The sequence below is a fragment of the Phaseolus vulgaris genome, chromosome 2 (assembly GCF_000499845.2).
Source record: "Phaseolus vulgaris cultivar G19833 chromosome 2, P. vulgaris v2.0, whole genome shotgun sequence".
NCBI classification, from domain to species: Eukaryota; Viridiplantae; Streptophyta; class Magnoliopsida; order Fabales; family Fabaceae; genus Phaseolus; species Phaseolus vulgaris.
In genome coordinates, this window is record NC_023758.2 from 42,019,813 (window position 1) to 42,033,524 (window position 13,712).

The 13,712-nt window shown below is 31.4% G+C and overlaps 1 pseudogene; it reads left to right on the forward strand.

Moving 5' to 3' along the window:
- Positions 1-8,359: 8,359 nt before the first annotated feature.
- On the forward strand, positions 8,360-8,465 carry LOC137813186 (small nucleolar RNA R71; annotated as a pseudogene).
- The last annotated feature ends 5,247 nt before the right edge of the window (positions 8,466-13,712 follow it).

Below are 13,712 nucleotides of genomic sequence, written 5' to 3' on the forward strand. Positions count from 1 at the left end.
TTTATTGAATTTCTACAATTTTTGAAAAAAAAAATATATTAATTTTTTAAAAACTCAAACTTATTAATTAATAATTCAAATTTATTATATAAATTTGTATTATAATTATAAAAATAAGAAACAAATCTTTTTTAACCAATCATGAGAAACATCTTTTTGTTAAAAAAACTGAAACATACTTGTGCACATAAAGTTAATTTATATAGTTCATAATTATATAATATATAAATTTATGTCCTTGTATCTTACATTTGAGAGATTATACATATTTTCATACCTGTATCGTATGAGTGTTAGTGTCTAAATGCTGATGTTAAACAATTTTTATTTTCATTGGATGTGCACGTGGAATTTTAGAAGTACAAGTAGGTTAAATTAATTAATTAGCTCCCCAAATTTGAAACACTGAAATCCAAATTATGATTCATTCCATGGGGTCAGCCACAACTACATAATTAACTTTCTTTGTTTTTGTTGAAAAGTAATCTCTTTTATCTCTCATTTCATGCTCAAAACACACATCTCCAACAATCACTCCTCACCTAAAAAATAGAAAGGTAGTGAGCGTCATAATCCTTGTAGGCCAACCCATCTAAATCATTAAATTTTGAAGGTTATCTTTCAATTTTGCAAGAGACAGAAAATAACGGACACCTACACAAAAAAGTTTTGCAAGTTGGATTCTTAAGACATTCTATCCAATCGAAACGTAACACACCAAGAGGAATTCAACACTGTCAGCATAAACTTTTTTTCTCAATATTAATGTTTGATGTTTCGTTTCAGAACAAAATGTTTTGTTTGTTTTCATTGCTTTTAACAAGGAAACAAATAGTGATGCAATTTTTTTTTGTGGAACACGGTTTAGTACAAGTTATGCATGATTGACCATTTCAATGTTAAAAAGATATTGGGTGAACTAAAGATATTTTATATTTTTATATATTATGATTCTCTCATTTTCAACTTTAAATATTGTAATTTAATATTTTTTTAATATTCTTGATGTATTTGTTGTGCTCGATACTGTATTTGCCTGTTCCGTAACATTTTGCTTGTTTGAAGAAAATGGTAAGGAAATTGAGAGGAAAAATATAAAATAAAAATGATTGAGTTGCACGACTTTTTTTTAATCGGAAAAAGAAATTTTATGATGATTCTGATGAGAATATAGATCTATATAATATAAAAGTTCTGTATTAAAAACTGACATAGTAAGTTAATTTATGACCATTTATGACTGTTGTATATAAAACATCATAAATCTGTCATAATATATTTAGATAAAACTTTCTATAATTTATATTTATAGAACAATCATTAAAAATGACTTACTATAGTAAAAAATTCTAATAAAAGAAATATAAATAAATCATTATTATGTTAAATAAGAGTAAAAAGTTATACTCAGTTATATAACCTAGAAAACCGTTAATAGATTAATAGTTTACAACACTACAATACAATTCAGTGGAGACTTTAACAACTTTTTTAATACCGTTTGATTAAATTACATTTTTTACATTGACTTCATATAACATCTAAAAGTAAAAGTCATAATTGTTATTTATATAATACTTGCAAAAAAGTTATTGTGATTAAAGATTTCTCACGCAACATTACACATATTATCCTCTTCCTTATGCTTCTCATCCATATACTCTCTTCTTATTTTTTGAGTCATCGTTCACCAATCATATCTAGTTGGAGTGTAATATTCTTACCTTTTTTTATGGTTAATTAAGTATATTAGAAGTTTATATTTTATATAGATAAGGCGTGAAATCGAAAAACAAATCAATTAAAAAGTATTATAATGAAGTAAAAAAGAAATAATGTTTAAGAATTTAAAATTAAATTAAATTAAATTTTAAAATTAAATTAAATGAATAAATATAAATAAAATTATAATATTAAAAAAACTTATACGACAAAGTTTTAAAATAATAATATTATATTAAAAAAAATAAGAAAGAAGTGTTGTGACTCTCACCAAACTTCAGTATGTCATTAAAGTTCGGTTTTAGTGAAAGTGTATATTTAAGCAAAACATTAAAACACTTTGATATGCATAAATAGAATAAAGGACTTGTGGCTATGCAACATGGTAAATATTTGTCCAAAGCTCAATCCACTTTTATCCAAAACGAAAAGGATTTCATATGCTTCTATTTATTTTTATCGTGTATGTCATCAAGGTAGATTTTGCCAAAGGAATAAACATATGCAAAAGACAAAATTTAGATTCCTCCAACAAAAATAGTTTTGGAAACCAACAAAATTAGTTTTGGAAGGAAATGTCACATCCGATTCTGAAGTAGCTGAATCTAAATGTAAAGGTAAATTACCTAACTAGTTAATTAGATTAATTTGGGATTAGTAAATAACTCAACATTATTAGGAGTTATTAGGTTTGAGTCAGAGTGATTAAATCAATAAGGTCCAATAAAAAGTTATAAATATGAGAGGACTCTCATGGTAAAAGGTAAATGACTTTTCTAATTCTAACTAAACATACAAAGCACTCATGAATCCAAACTTACTTGAGCGTTGGAGTGTCTCTGCATAGGTATCTCACCTCTCAAACATATTGGACGACAACTTGTAGGGGAGAAAACATAAGACAAACGGTAGGGGATATTCAGTCTCGAATATTAAACCATGAAAAAAATAATAAGATTTAGAGAGAAAAAAACACTATGGTTAAATTAAAATGTGATTATGAAGACAAAAGTGTTACAAGTGGTCATCATTTGTTCTATTACGTAAGTTAGTGTGTTAAGTCATAATTGAATCGTTATGTTTAAATTACCACTATTTTAAGTAAAAAGAATTGTATTATAATTATCAAGCGTTTGATTCAACAATTAATATTAAATTCAAGGTCATGAATTTGATTTGTAGGAAGAAAATTATTGAGGAGAGATTGTTGTAGATGAACATCAAATATTTTGTGACATGGGTTAGATAGGTCAAGTCACACTTGAATCGTAACGCTTTGATTACTACATTTTTAAGTAAAAAAAAGTTACACTCTAACTATTTATAAGAAAATGATAAAAAAAATGGTAAGAAGAACACATGTTTCTTATTCTCTTGCATCACTTCATGTATAGGAAATATATAGGGAGTTTCTCTCCCCAAATTACAATCTAATTAGGTAGGATACTAATCATGAGATTCTATAATTATTAAACTAATTGCATATAATTGGTACAATATCGTCAAATATTGCATACAATAATTGCATATAATTTGATAATTATTATTTCCTTAATACTCCCCTCAAGTTGGTAGGTGAAGATCAAGAACCCCAACTTGTGTCGTAGCGTCAAAAATCGTTCCTTGCCCAATGCCTTCGTAAAAATATCTGCGAGCTGGTACTGTGTGGGCACATATGAAGGACTAATTATCCCAGCTTGTAATTTTTCTCGCACAATGTGGTAGTCTATGTCAATGTGTTTTGTGCGTTCATGAAATATTAGGTTTGATGCTATATGTAATGCCGCTTGATTGTCACAAAAAAGTTGAGCTGGCAAGTTATATGGCACCTTTAAAATCCTGCAACAGATATCGCAACCAAACTATCTCCAAACAAGTATTGGCCATTGCGCGGTATTGTGCTTCCGCTGATGATCTTATACGTTTGTCTGTTTTTTTGACTTCCATAAGATAATAGAGGAACCAAGAAAAATGCAATATCCAGATACTGATCTCCGAGTTGTCTGACAACCTCCCCAGTCTGAGTCACAATAAGCTGTCAATGTCAGATTGTTTTCGGATGGCAATAGCAATCCTTGTCCTGGTGATCTTTGATGTACTTTAGGACTCGAATTGCGGCATCCCAACGAGGTTTCCGTGGATCCTGTATATATTGACTTATGGTCCGAACCGAAAATGCTATGTCAGGCCGAGTAACCGTGAGGTATATCAGTCGTCCCACAAGTCGCTTGTATTTGACTGGATCCTTTAATAACTCTCCATCGTCTGGTGTGAGTTTTAGGTATTGTTCCATTGGAAATTTGTCTGGACGAGCACCTGTGAGTCCCGTATCCTGCAAAATATTAAGCGCATATTTTCTTTGGGACAAGTAAATACCAGCTTTGGAACGGGAAAATTCAATCCCTAAAAAATATTTTAGGTCTCCAAGATCTTTAATGCGAAATTGTTGTAATAAACAATCTTTAACACGCTGAATTTCTGTCAAATCATTTCCTGTCAAAAGAATATCATCCACATAAATCAAAAGGGCAGTAAATGATGAGTTATTCTGTATTGTGAATAGAGAGTAATCTGTCTTGGACTGTTGAAATCCTACAGATTTAATCACATGAGAAAATGTTGAAAACCATGTTCGAGATGCTTATTTGAGACCATAAAGGATTTGTTGAATCGACATACAATGTTTTCCCCTGTCGATGATGCCCGGGTGGCAAGTTGATGACTTTTTACGGCAAGTGCACCGCGTTTGTCAGAAGTAATAATTGTCCCTAAGGACGGATATCGATCCCACAAGGAACAGTGAATTATCAAGTACAATAATCGCTAAATATAGAACAAAACAATTAAAAGTGTATTGAGAGTGGTTGTGTTGGCGATGATCAATAAGAAAACAGACAAAGAATTAATTGTTTCAATTGGAAAAATAGGGATTAGGTTTCATCTCTCTCACTCTCATGTATTTTGATTAACATGTCAATATTAAGTTTTTTAATTGAAATTGATGCCCGTATAAAAATCATTTATATCGATTCCTCGCATATAAAATCCTTAAGAATGTTCCCTAACTATCGATCCCTCGCATAATTATAAGAACAACTTAGAACGAAGCTCGGACGTTTAATAGCAATTAACATTTCAAGTCTATTCCTAGCACTCAAATATGTTAAGTATTGTTGTTTAGGTCCGAACCCTAAAAATACCTCCCGGTCAGATTTAAGATTCTCAATTTGTCACGGAAAATTAAAAGTAAAACAACAATACCAATAATCAATCAAGAACTGAATATTAATATATAAAATATCACCTCAATACATAAGAGTTTGAGCAGATTACTCCCAATCCCAAAGGGTAGAATTAGCCACGCATACTTCTATCACCTTCCATTCTCCCAATTGGGTTACAATTCACTCTATGGTGTTTTCCTCTCAATCTGCCACCCTAAGGTTGAGCCTCTAGCCCTCTATTTATCCTAGTTTTCTAGGGTTAGGTTGTTTCCTATGTCGCGCTAATGGGCTAAATGATAAAACATAAAAAAGGCCCAATCTTTCTTTGCATCTTTTCCATTCTGGGACCTTTTATCTTTATCTTTTTAGCTCAAATCATTCATCTTTAATCCAAATCTCCAATATTCCTTAGAAATCTGCAATTAACACCAAATTTGGGAATAAAATACTCTTATTCAAATAAAGATCATAAAAAATGTAAAAAGGTATAAATTCACAAATTAGGGATTATTTTATATGTAAATTAGCAATAAATCCTCATAAGTGCCTATATTTTAATATGAAATATTACTGAAATTAGACACTTATCACTCTCCCCAACTTAGAATCTTGCTTGTCCTCAAGCAAAGTAAATGAATATATTTGAATTTAAATATCAAACAGCTTAATTCATTAAACAACAGATCAAATTAGAAACTTATGATGCTTCCAAATTCAAATATAGAAAATTATAGACACAATCAATTTCCAGGATCAAATCAAAACAAATAAATGACAATTCATCAAGGAATATCTTCTCATATGCTCTCACGGGTAAGTGTTTCTCTATATTTTCACTGAATCATAACAAATCACAGTTGCTTTTCATTTCATCTTCAAATCACAAACATATTAGAAACATGAATCTTGAGGTCTTTTCCAGGGTTGTAATGAGGCTGGGCTTCCAAAAAATATTGGTTTTTCTTAGATAACAAAAGCACATCTTAAAGAAGAAGAACATACCTACAATTCAATTATAGAGAACATATATGTTATCTAATTACCACTTTCTTTTGATATCACCTTTTTCCTCATTTTTTTTTTCATGATTTTCATGAAATTTTTCTATCTTTCTTTTCTATTTCTTTTTCTTCTTATGTTTCTGTTTCTTGTTTTTTTTCTTTTTTTTTTCAATAATAGGAAAAAATTCTTCCTATTTTAAACTTTTTGAACTTTCACAATCAGAACCAACCATTCCCTTTTCTATATGTATTGCATCTATGTTCTCCTTCCTTAGACATGCTAAAGGGTAGGAAATTATATCAATAAAGGTTAAGGTGCAATATTAACAAAAAAATTCTTGGCCCAAAGGGGATAAAAAAATGGAATACTAATATAAAGGTTGGCTTTTTGGCCTTGGCTCCTACTTAACACAAACAAATGCCTCAATCATCTTCATGCTCTTTTATGATGCAACAAAAATAAAAATTAAGTAACCACAACTGTCAATTCATCAGTAAAACTCTCAAAAACTGTTTCAGGTTCACACACTCACTTGGTTTAAATGGTCTCATTCCTTTTTGTCTTGTCATTATTTGTCCTAATCAATTATCCTGTTAAATTTTCATGTATCATAATTTTAACTACATTTAAATAGGGATTCAATCATATTTTCTTTTCTAACCTGTGTCTAATTCATCTCACTACTTAATATTTAAACACAAATTCTTTTTTCCACAATTCAAAATTAATATTCTAGTTCTTTTTAATTTGAAAAAAAAAATAAACTAGAAAACAAACAAATTAAAACTGAAATTTAGTCAAGAAAGATAATTCAAGACTTAAAATTACCAAACTAATAAAACAGGAAATTTATTCAAAATAAGCAATAAAAACAAACCAAACAAATAAGCAAATAAACAGAAAACAAAATAACCGAAAAATAAAATAAATAAAATAAGAAAAAATTCAAATAACTGAAAAGAAAAGAGAATTAGAAAGATAAAACCATATTTTTGCTCAATCCTCTCTTCTTAAGAAATCATCCATCTTTTTGTTAAAAAATTTATCTACAGTCTTGCTTCATTTGCTGGATCTGCCCCCCTGAATAATAGAACCTGTCCCCAGGTCAAAAATACATAACCTACAAAATGATTAGGAGGCATATAGGATTTTTTTATTATTATTCTTATTTACTTTTATTTTTTATTTTTTATTTTAAATAAAATCAGCAAAGGTAATAAAACAACATAAAACTAAAATGTGGACTGGGTTGCCTCCCAGTAAGCGCTCGTTTAACGTCATCTAACTTGACGCCTGTTTATTTCAAGATGGACAACTCTCTTTGTTGCATCATGTTGTATGCATTCTTCCTCGTTACAAGAACATCTTCAACCACACGATAAGGATCTTTGATGGATCTTTTTGCCAACTGCATCTTGGTGGGTTGAACCTCCAAATCGCCTAAATACAGTGCAGCCTTGTCCACAGATAAAACGCCTATAGACACGGGAAGATTAAAACCTCCTAAGTTCTTAGAATTTTGAAGCAAGTCCCTTTGAGTCATGATACTGCATCTAGCCTCCAACTCTCTATTTCTCTCTTCAATATAGCTCCTATTCTTCAGAAATCTCTCAAATGTTGAATCTTGCTTCAGATTTCCTGCAAAATAATTCCTAGGGAGCAATTTGTCAAAGAATTTTCTGTCCTTCTCTGTTTTTGAAAGAGGATGAGGATATGATAAATCTTTTTCAAGAACACTTCTCTCCTTATTTTTAATTTTTTCTTCCTCACTTCTTTTCATTTCTCTCTCTAACTCCTCAGTCTCATCTTCTTTTTCAGCTATTACCTTATTGCAATGCTCTTTTGGGTTGGTTTGGTTGTCAACTAAAAACTGACCACTTTGTATTTCTTCAAATTGTTTAGCCACTTTTCCCATTTGGATCTCTATATTCCTGATTGTTGCCATGCTATTTTCTTCCATTATGACAAGCTTTGTTAGGGCTTCTTCAACTTTACTCATTCTTTCAAGCATGAATGGATCCTCAACTTCAGGTGAATTGTTCAGATAAGAACAGTGTCCATTAGGATGATCACCTCCACAAAAATCACACATGATTGAGTGACTCTGGCTTTGAGATGAATGCACAACATATAACTGTTGGGACAATTTAGCCATTTGTGCGGTTAGTTGCTCAATCTGTTGTGTCAGAATTTTATTTTGAGCCAAGAGTGCATCTTCTAACGAACCTTCCTTCTGAGTATTTTGTTTATCATGTTGGGATTGATAATCAGTTGACGCCAATGCAGCAATAATCCTTGTCGCTTGTTCTACATCAAGAGTCATCGTTGTGCCTCCAGCTGCAGCATCTAGGAGCATCTTTGTGTCAGATCTGAGACCGGAGAGAAATATGCTCAGTTGAGCAATATCTTCAAACCCATGATTTGGGCATTTTCTAAGTAACATTTTAAATCTTTCCCATGTCTCACAGAATGATTCATCTACTCCTTGTCTGAACACAGAAATTTCAGACTTTGCTTTGATGTAGCGAGAAATTGGAAAAAATCTTTGCAGGAATTTTTCCTCTACCTCCTTCCAACTAGTGAGACTCTGATTTGGAAGTGATCTGAGCCAATCCTTAGCCTTTCCTGCCAATGACAAAGAAAACAAACGCATATAAGCATTTTCAAGATCACTTGATTGAAAGCCCATTGTTCCCACCAATTCATAAAATGTAGACAAATGTGAACATGGATCCTCATGATCCATTGCTTTGAATTGATGAGTAATGATGATAGTGAGAAAATTAGGATTTATTTTCAAGGCCTTAGCGGTAGCAGGTATTGCGATACTAGAATAATGCATTGGTCCTTGGTACATGACATAATCTCCAAGTGTCCTCTTAGGAGGTGGTGCTTGCTCTTCTGCCATGTTGCTTTCTGACTGTGAGGATAACCAATGAAGATGCATTGTCGGGCGCGCGGATGAAATTTTTGCTTAGGTTAAACAACAGTTGCATATCAGAGGCAACCAAAAGTTTTTAGATGAGAAAGTGAAGGTGGTTGATTATATAGTAGCTCAAAAGGTGATTTATTTTTTAGTAAAGGTGATGGCATGCGATTAATGATATATGTGGCGGTTAAAACGTATTCTCCCCAAAATTCTAATGGTAAATTGGACTGAAATAGGAGGGCTCGTGCTGTGTTTAAAATATGTCTATGTTTGCGTTCTACTACTCCATTTTGTTGAGGAGTGTAAACGCAAGTGCGTTGACATCCAATACTTTTTTGAGAAAAAAATCATACATTGAAATAAATTCCAGTCCGTTGTCAACGCGGATGGTTTTAATAGATGTTTGAAATTGATTTTGTGCAAATGTAATGAATGACTCTAAGAGATGTTGGGTTTCAGATTTGTGATTCATAAGAAATAGTCAAGTACATCTAGTATAGTCATCGACTATAGTGAGAAAAAAACGTTTTCCAAAATGAGTTGGGGTTTTATGAGGACCCCAAATGTCACAATGCAATAGATTAAATGGGGAATGAGATTTTATTGTGCTTAAAGGAAAGGGTAGCCTTGTCTGTTTAGCTTTGGGACAAATACTACAATGATTATGAATGGGAATGAGATTTTTACTGATAGGGATAGGTAGTAAGAAAGATACAAGTTGTAGACACGTCGGAGAAGGATGTCCAAGGCGTTTGTGCCATAAATCAGGATCGGTCGATATTTGAGATGCGTGGGTTTGGTTTGAAAAAGGGGACATGTAGTATAAGCCTGCGTGTTGTTTACCCTAGCCAATCATCCCCGTAGCCAAGTCCTGTAAAACGCAACCATGTGGAGTAAAAACGACACAACAATTTAGTGAACTGGCTATCTTACTAATGGACATGAGATTTAAATTAAAAGAAGGAACACAAAGAACATCTTTGAGAGTGATTTTGTCATTGAATTTAATTGTGCCTGTAGATGAGATGGGTGCAGTTGAGCTTGTGGGCAGATTAACATTTGAAATAAATGATGATGAAGTGTGTGTAAAAAATTGTGAATTAGATGCAATGTGATGGGTTGCTCCGCTATCCAAAATCCATGGTTTCGTAAAAGCAGAATTAGAAAAGGAGTTATGGGCAAGCAGACCTGCAGAGCTAACAAACGTGTCACTTTTACCGTTATTGTTGAGCGAGTAAATAGCCCTTGCCAATTGCTGAATTTGCTCGGCACTGAAGCGTTGTACGAGGTTTCTATCGGACTCGTTACTGGTGCCTTCTTTGCCAGACATGATTTTTTATTTAGGGGATAAAAATGGAGAGGCTGTCAGGGGCACCAAGATCGGTGCTCTGATACCATATAAGAAAATGATAAAAAATGGTAAGAAGAACAAATGTTTCTTATTCTCTTATGTGTATATTACATCACTTCATGTATAGGAAATATATAGGGAGTTTCTCTCCCCAAATTAGGTAGGATACTAATCATGAGATTCTATAATTATTAAATTAATTGCATATAATTGGTACAATATCGTCAAATATTGCATACAATAATTACCCCCCTCACGCCGAGACTACCAACTCGTGCGTGGGACTATATATTTTGGGTGGTCCGATAGCGGCCCGATAGCGGGTGGCCTGATAAGCCCAACAATTACTCGCTAGGATAGGCTCGAAATGACTCTAATACCATATTACGAAGTGGACTTTAAGCCTAACTCAACCCCATAAAACCGGCTCAATGGGTTGAGGTTTGCACCCACTTATATACAATGAAAGGCTCTAATCTCTAGTCGATGTGGGATCTCCAACAATACCATATTACGAAAGTGGACTTTAAGCCTAACCATCTAGGTCACTACCGCTGGAAGGCCAGCCCGGGCCGTGAGCGCGGTGGGAACCTTCTATAATGAAGAGTAGGATGTGAGGGAAAGCCCTCTAGTCGAGTAAGAGAACTGAAAGTTTCAAGCCAGTCAAGTCCGTTAGTGGGGGCCCACTTATATACTATGAAAGGCTCTCATCTCTAGTCGATGTGGGATCTCCAACACACCCCCCTCACGCCGAGAGTGATAGATATAAGCTCGTGCGTGGGACTATATATTATTGGTGGTCCGATAGCGGCCCGATAGCGGGTGGCCTGATAAGCCCAACAAATACTCGCTAGGATAGACTCGAAATGGCTCTGATACCATATTACGAAGTGGACTTTAAGCCTAACTCAACCCCATAAAACCGGCTCATAGGGTTGAGGTTTGCACTCACTTATATACAATGAAAGGCTCTAATCTCTAGTCGATGTGGGATCTCCAACATATAATTTGATAATTATTATTTCCTTAATACTATTAGATATATATAACTTTTAACCTAGTGACAATCACTATTGATATTAAAATGAAGGTCACAAGTTAGTATTTTGCATTATAATATATAACATATTTGGTTATTCATAAAATAAACAAACATACTTCTCGAAATTTGGAGCAATATGTTAACCTCAAATCCTAAAACATAAAATTGTTTTGAAAAAAACTTTATGCACACATAAATATGCACATACATTGTGATTATAGTCATTAGTACTTGTATTACATCATTGCTTACATTGCATATGTTGGTTTGTGTGTGTCTTACATAAGTAGGGAAAATTGTCATTTAACATGCACATTCAAGCACAACTGGTGTGATACTAGTCTTATTGACGATAAAAATATAGTTCAACGTTTTATTTTATTGAGAACGGAGTGTGAGACCTGTGATTATTATTATCCAAGTAATTGTGTACATCAACCCCGAATAACCCTATCACCACCCTCCGTTTACCTTAGGTTCTCATGAACTTTATTTGATTTATGCACCTTAATGTATCTTTATCCCTATCACATACTTCTTAAATAATCAATTGTTGATGATACTAAGGTCTCATATAGAAATTTATTACCTCAAGTAGCCATATAATAATATTTTCGAAATCATATTTTCTTTATTTGTGTTATCACCGTATACCATCACATCCACAAATTTCACACACATAATAATATTAAGAATATCACTATTACATATCGATAAAAATTTATTATTTACGAAATTTTCCACCATGATTATATTACATATTAAATTAACCATAAACACAGTATTAACAACACATCACCAAATATATTAAATCATAATCTTAATTTAATCAACATTGATTATATAAAAAAACTCAATAGCGCAATAAATAATCTATATTTTTTCAAATAAAATTAGATATAGTAGGGTTTGTTTTGAATATTTAACCATATTTATAAGTGACAAATAATTTAAATATAAAAAAAATAGTAAAGTCGTATACAAATTTTAAAAAAAAAATGTTTTCTTTAAACCTTATTTTCCACAACTTCGATTTAGGTCATATTTGAACCAAACTTTACGTTTTCCACATTCCAAAGAATCATCTTTTTAAACAAAAACACACTAAAAATGGAGAATGAAAATTATTAGAAAAGGTACAAAAAAGTATGAAGTAAGAACAAAGAAAGAAACAAAATTCTAAAACATGAAAGCTCCTAGGAAGAAGATACTCTAATCTAGAATGGAATAAAAACAGAGAACTTACCTCAAATACCTTCTTCTCTTCTGATCGTGACAACAAGAACACACAAAAAATGTTGAAGTGAAGTGTTATTTATAGGTTTTATTGTGCACAAATGACAAGAACCAATAAGAAAAAAATTAACCTTAATTACCTAGACTATGACACTTTGATGGTCCACACCAAGGAAGAGAAGACAAATATTTTCATCTGAATCTATTGCCATTAATTTGTCTTTTCATGAATGTAAAAAAAAAATCTTTTGTTTCCTTTTAATTTGTTCTGGTCTATTTTGTTTTCACTTGTTAAATGACTCACACTAAAATCTTTGATCCAATAAACTTACTCCACTTCTTAAACCAATTTCCACATATTATCCTATTTACACGTAAATTAATAATTGATTTCATTGCGAATTATTTTTCACTTTAACATTTATATTTTCATTATATTTTACATATTTAAATCAATATTTTATCATGCATAAATTACTCAATTTTGCATTTAAAAAATGTAAACTAGGATTTTCAAATTAAAAGGAAATCAATCAAACTATTTTAATAATTAATATTATTTATTGTTTAATATACAAACAGGATGCTACTATTCTAAATTTTTTGATGTTGATAATAAGAATGCATAATTGCATTTTTTTTAAACCTTTGTGGATAAGTGAGTTTTAATTAAATTACACTAATTTACTCTTTTTATTGTTATGTATAAACCCATCTATTTAGTTGTAATTGATTAAAATATTTTCAACTTAATTATAATATGAATATTGTATTTATAGCATATATTAAGTATATTAATACCATGAAGAAGTTAGAACATGGATCGATTTCTTTGGTTAGAGTATTTTTTAATTCTACAATATACATTTATATTATAAATATATATAACATGTAAAGGTATCATATATATGTTATATGGTATTGCATATTATAATTAATAATTAATATATAATACTATATAAAAAATATATTAGCTAAATTTAAATATAACGGGGAGGTGCAAATTTTATTTTTGCTTTTTCCAAAGAGAATATCACTTTAAAAGTATTTAAACTGATGTAAAAAGTGTTTAAAAGACTTTACAATATTATGTAAGGTGCAACTTACAACTATTTTCAATTTTTTTAATAAATTTAATAACTAAATTTAAAAAATGATGCACTTATTTTATTAAAACATTATTGACTCGTTTAATAACTCTTGTTA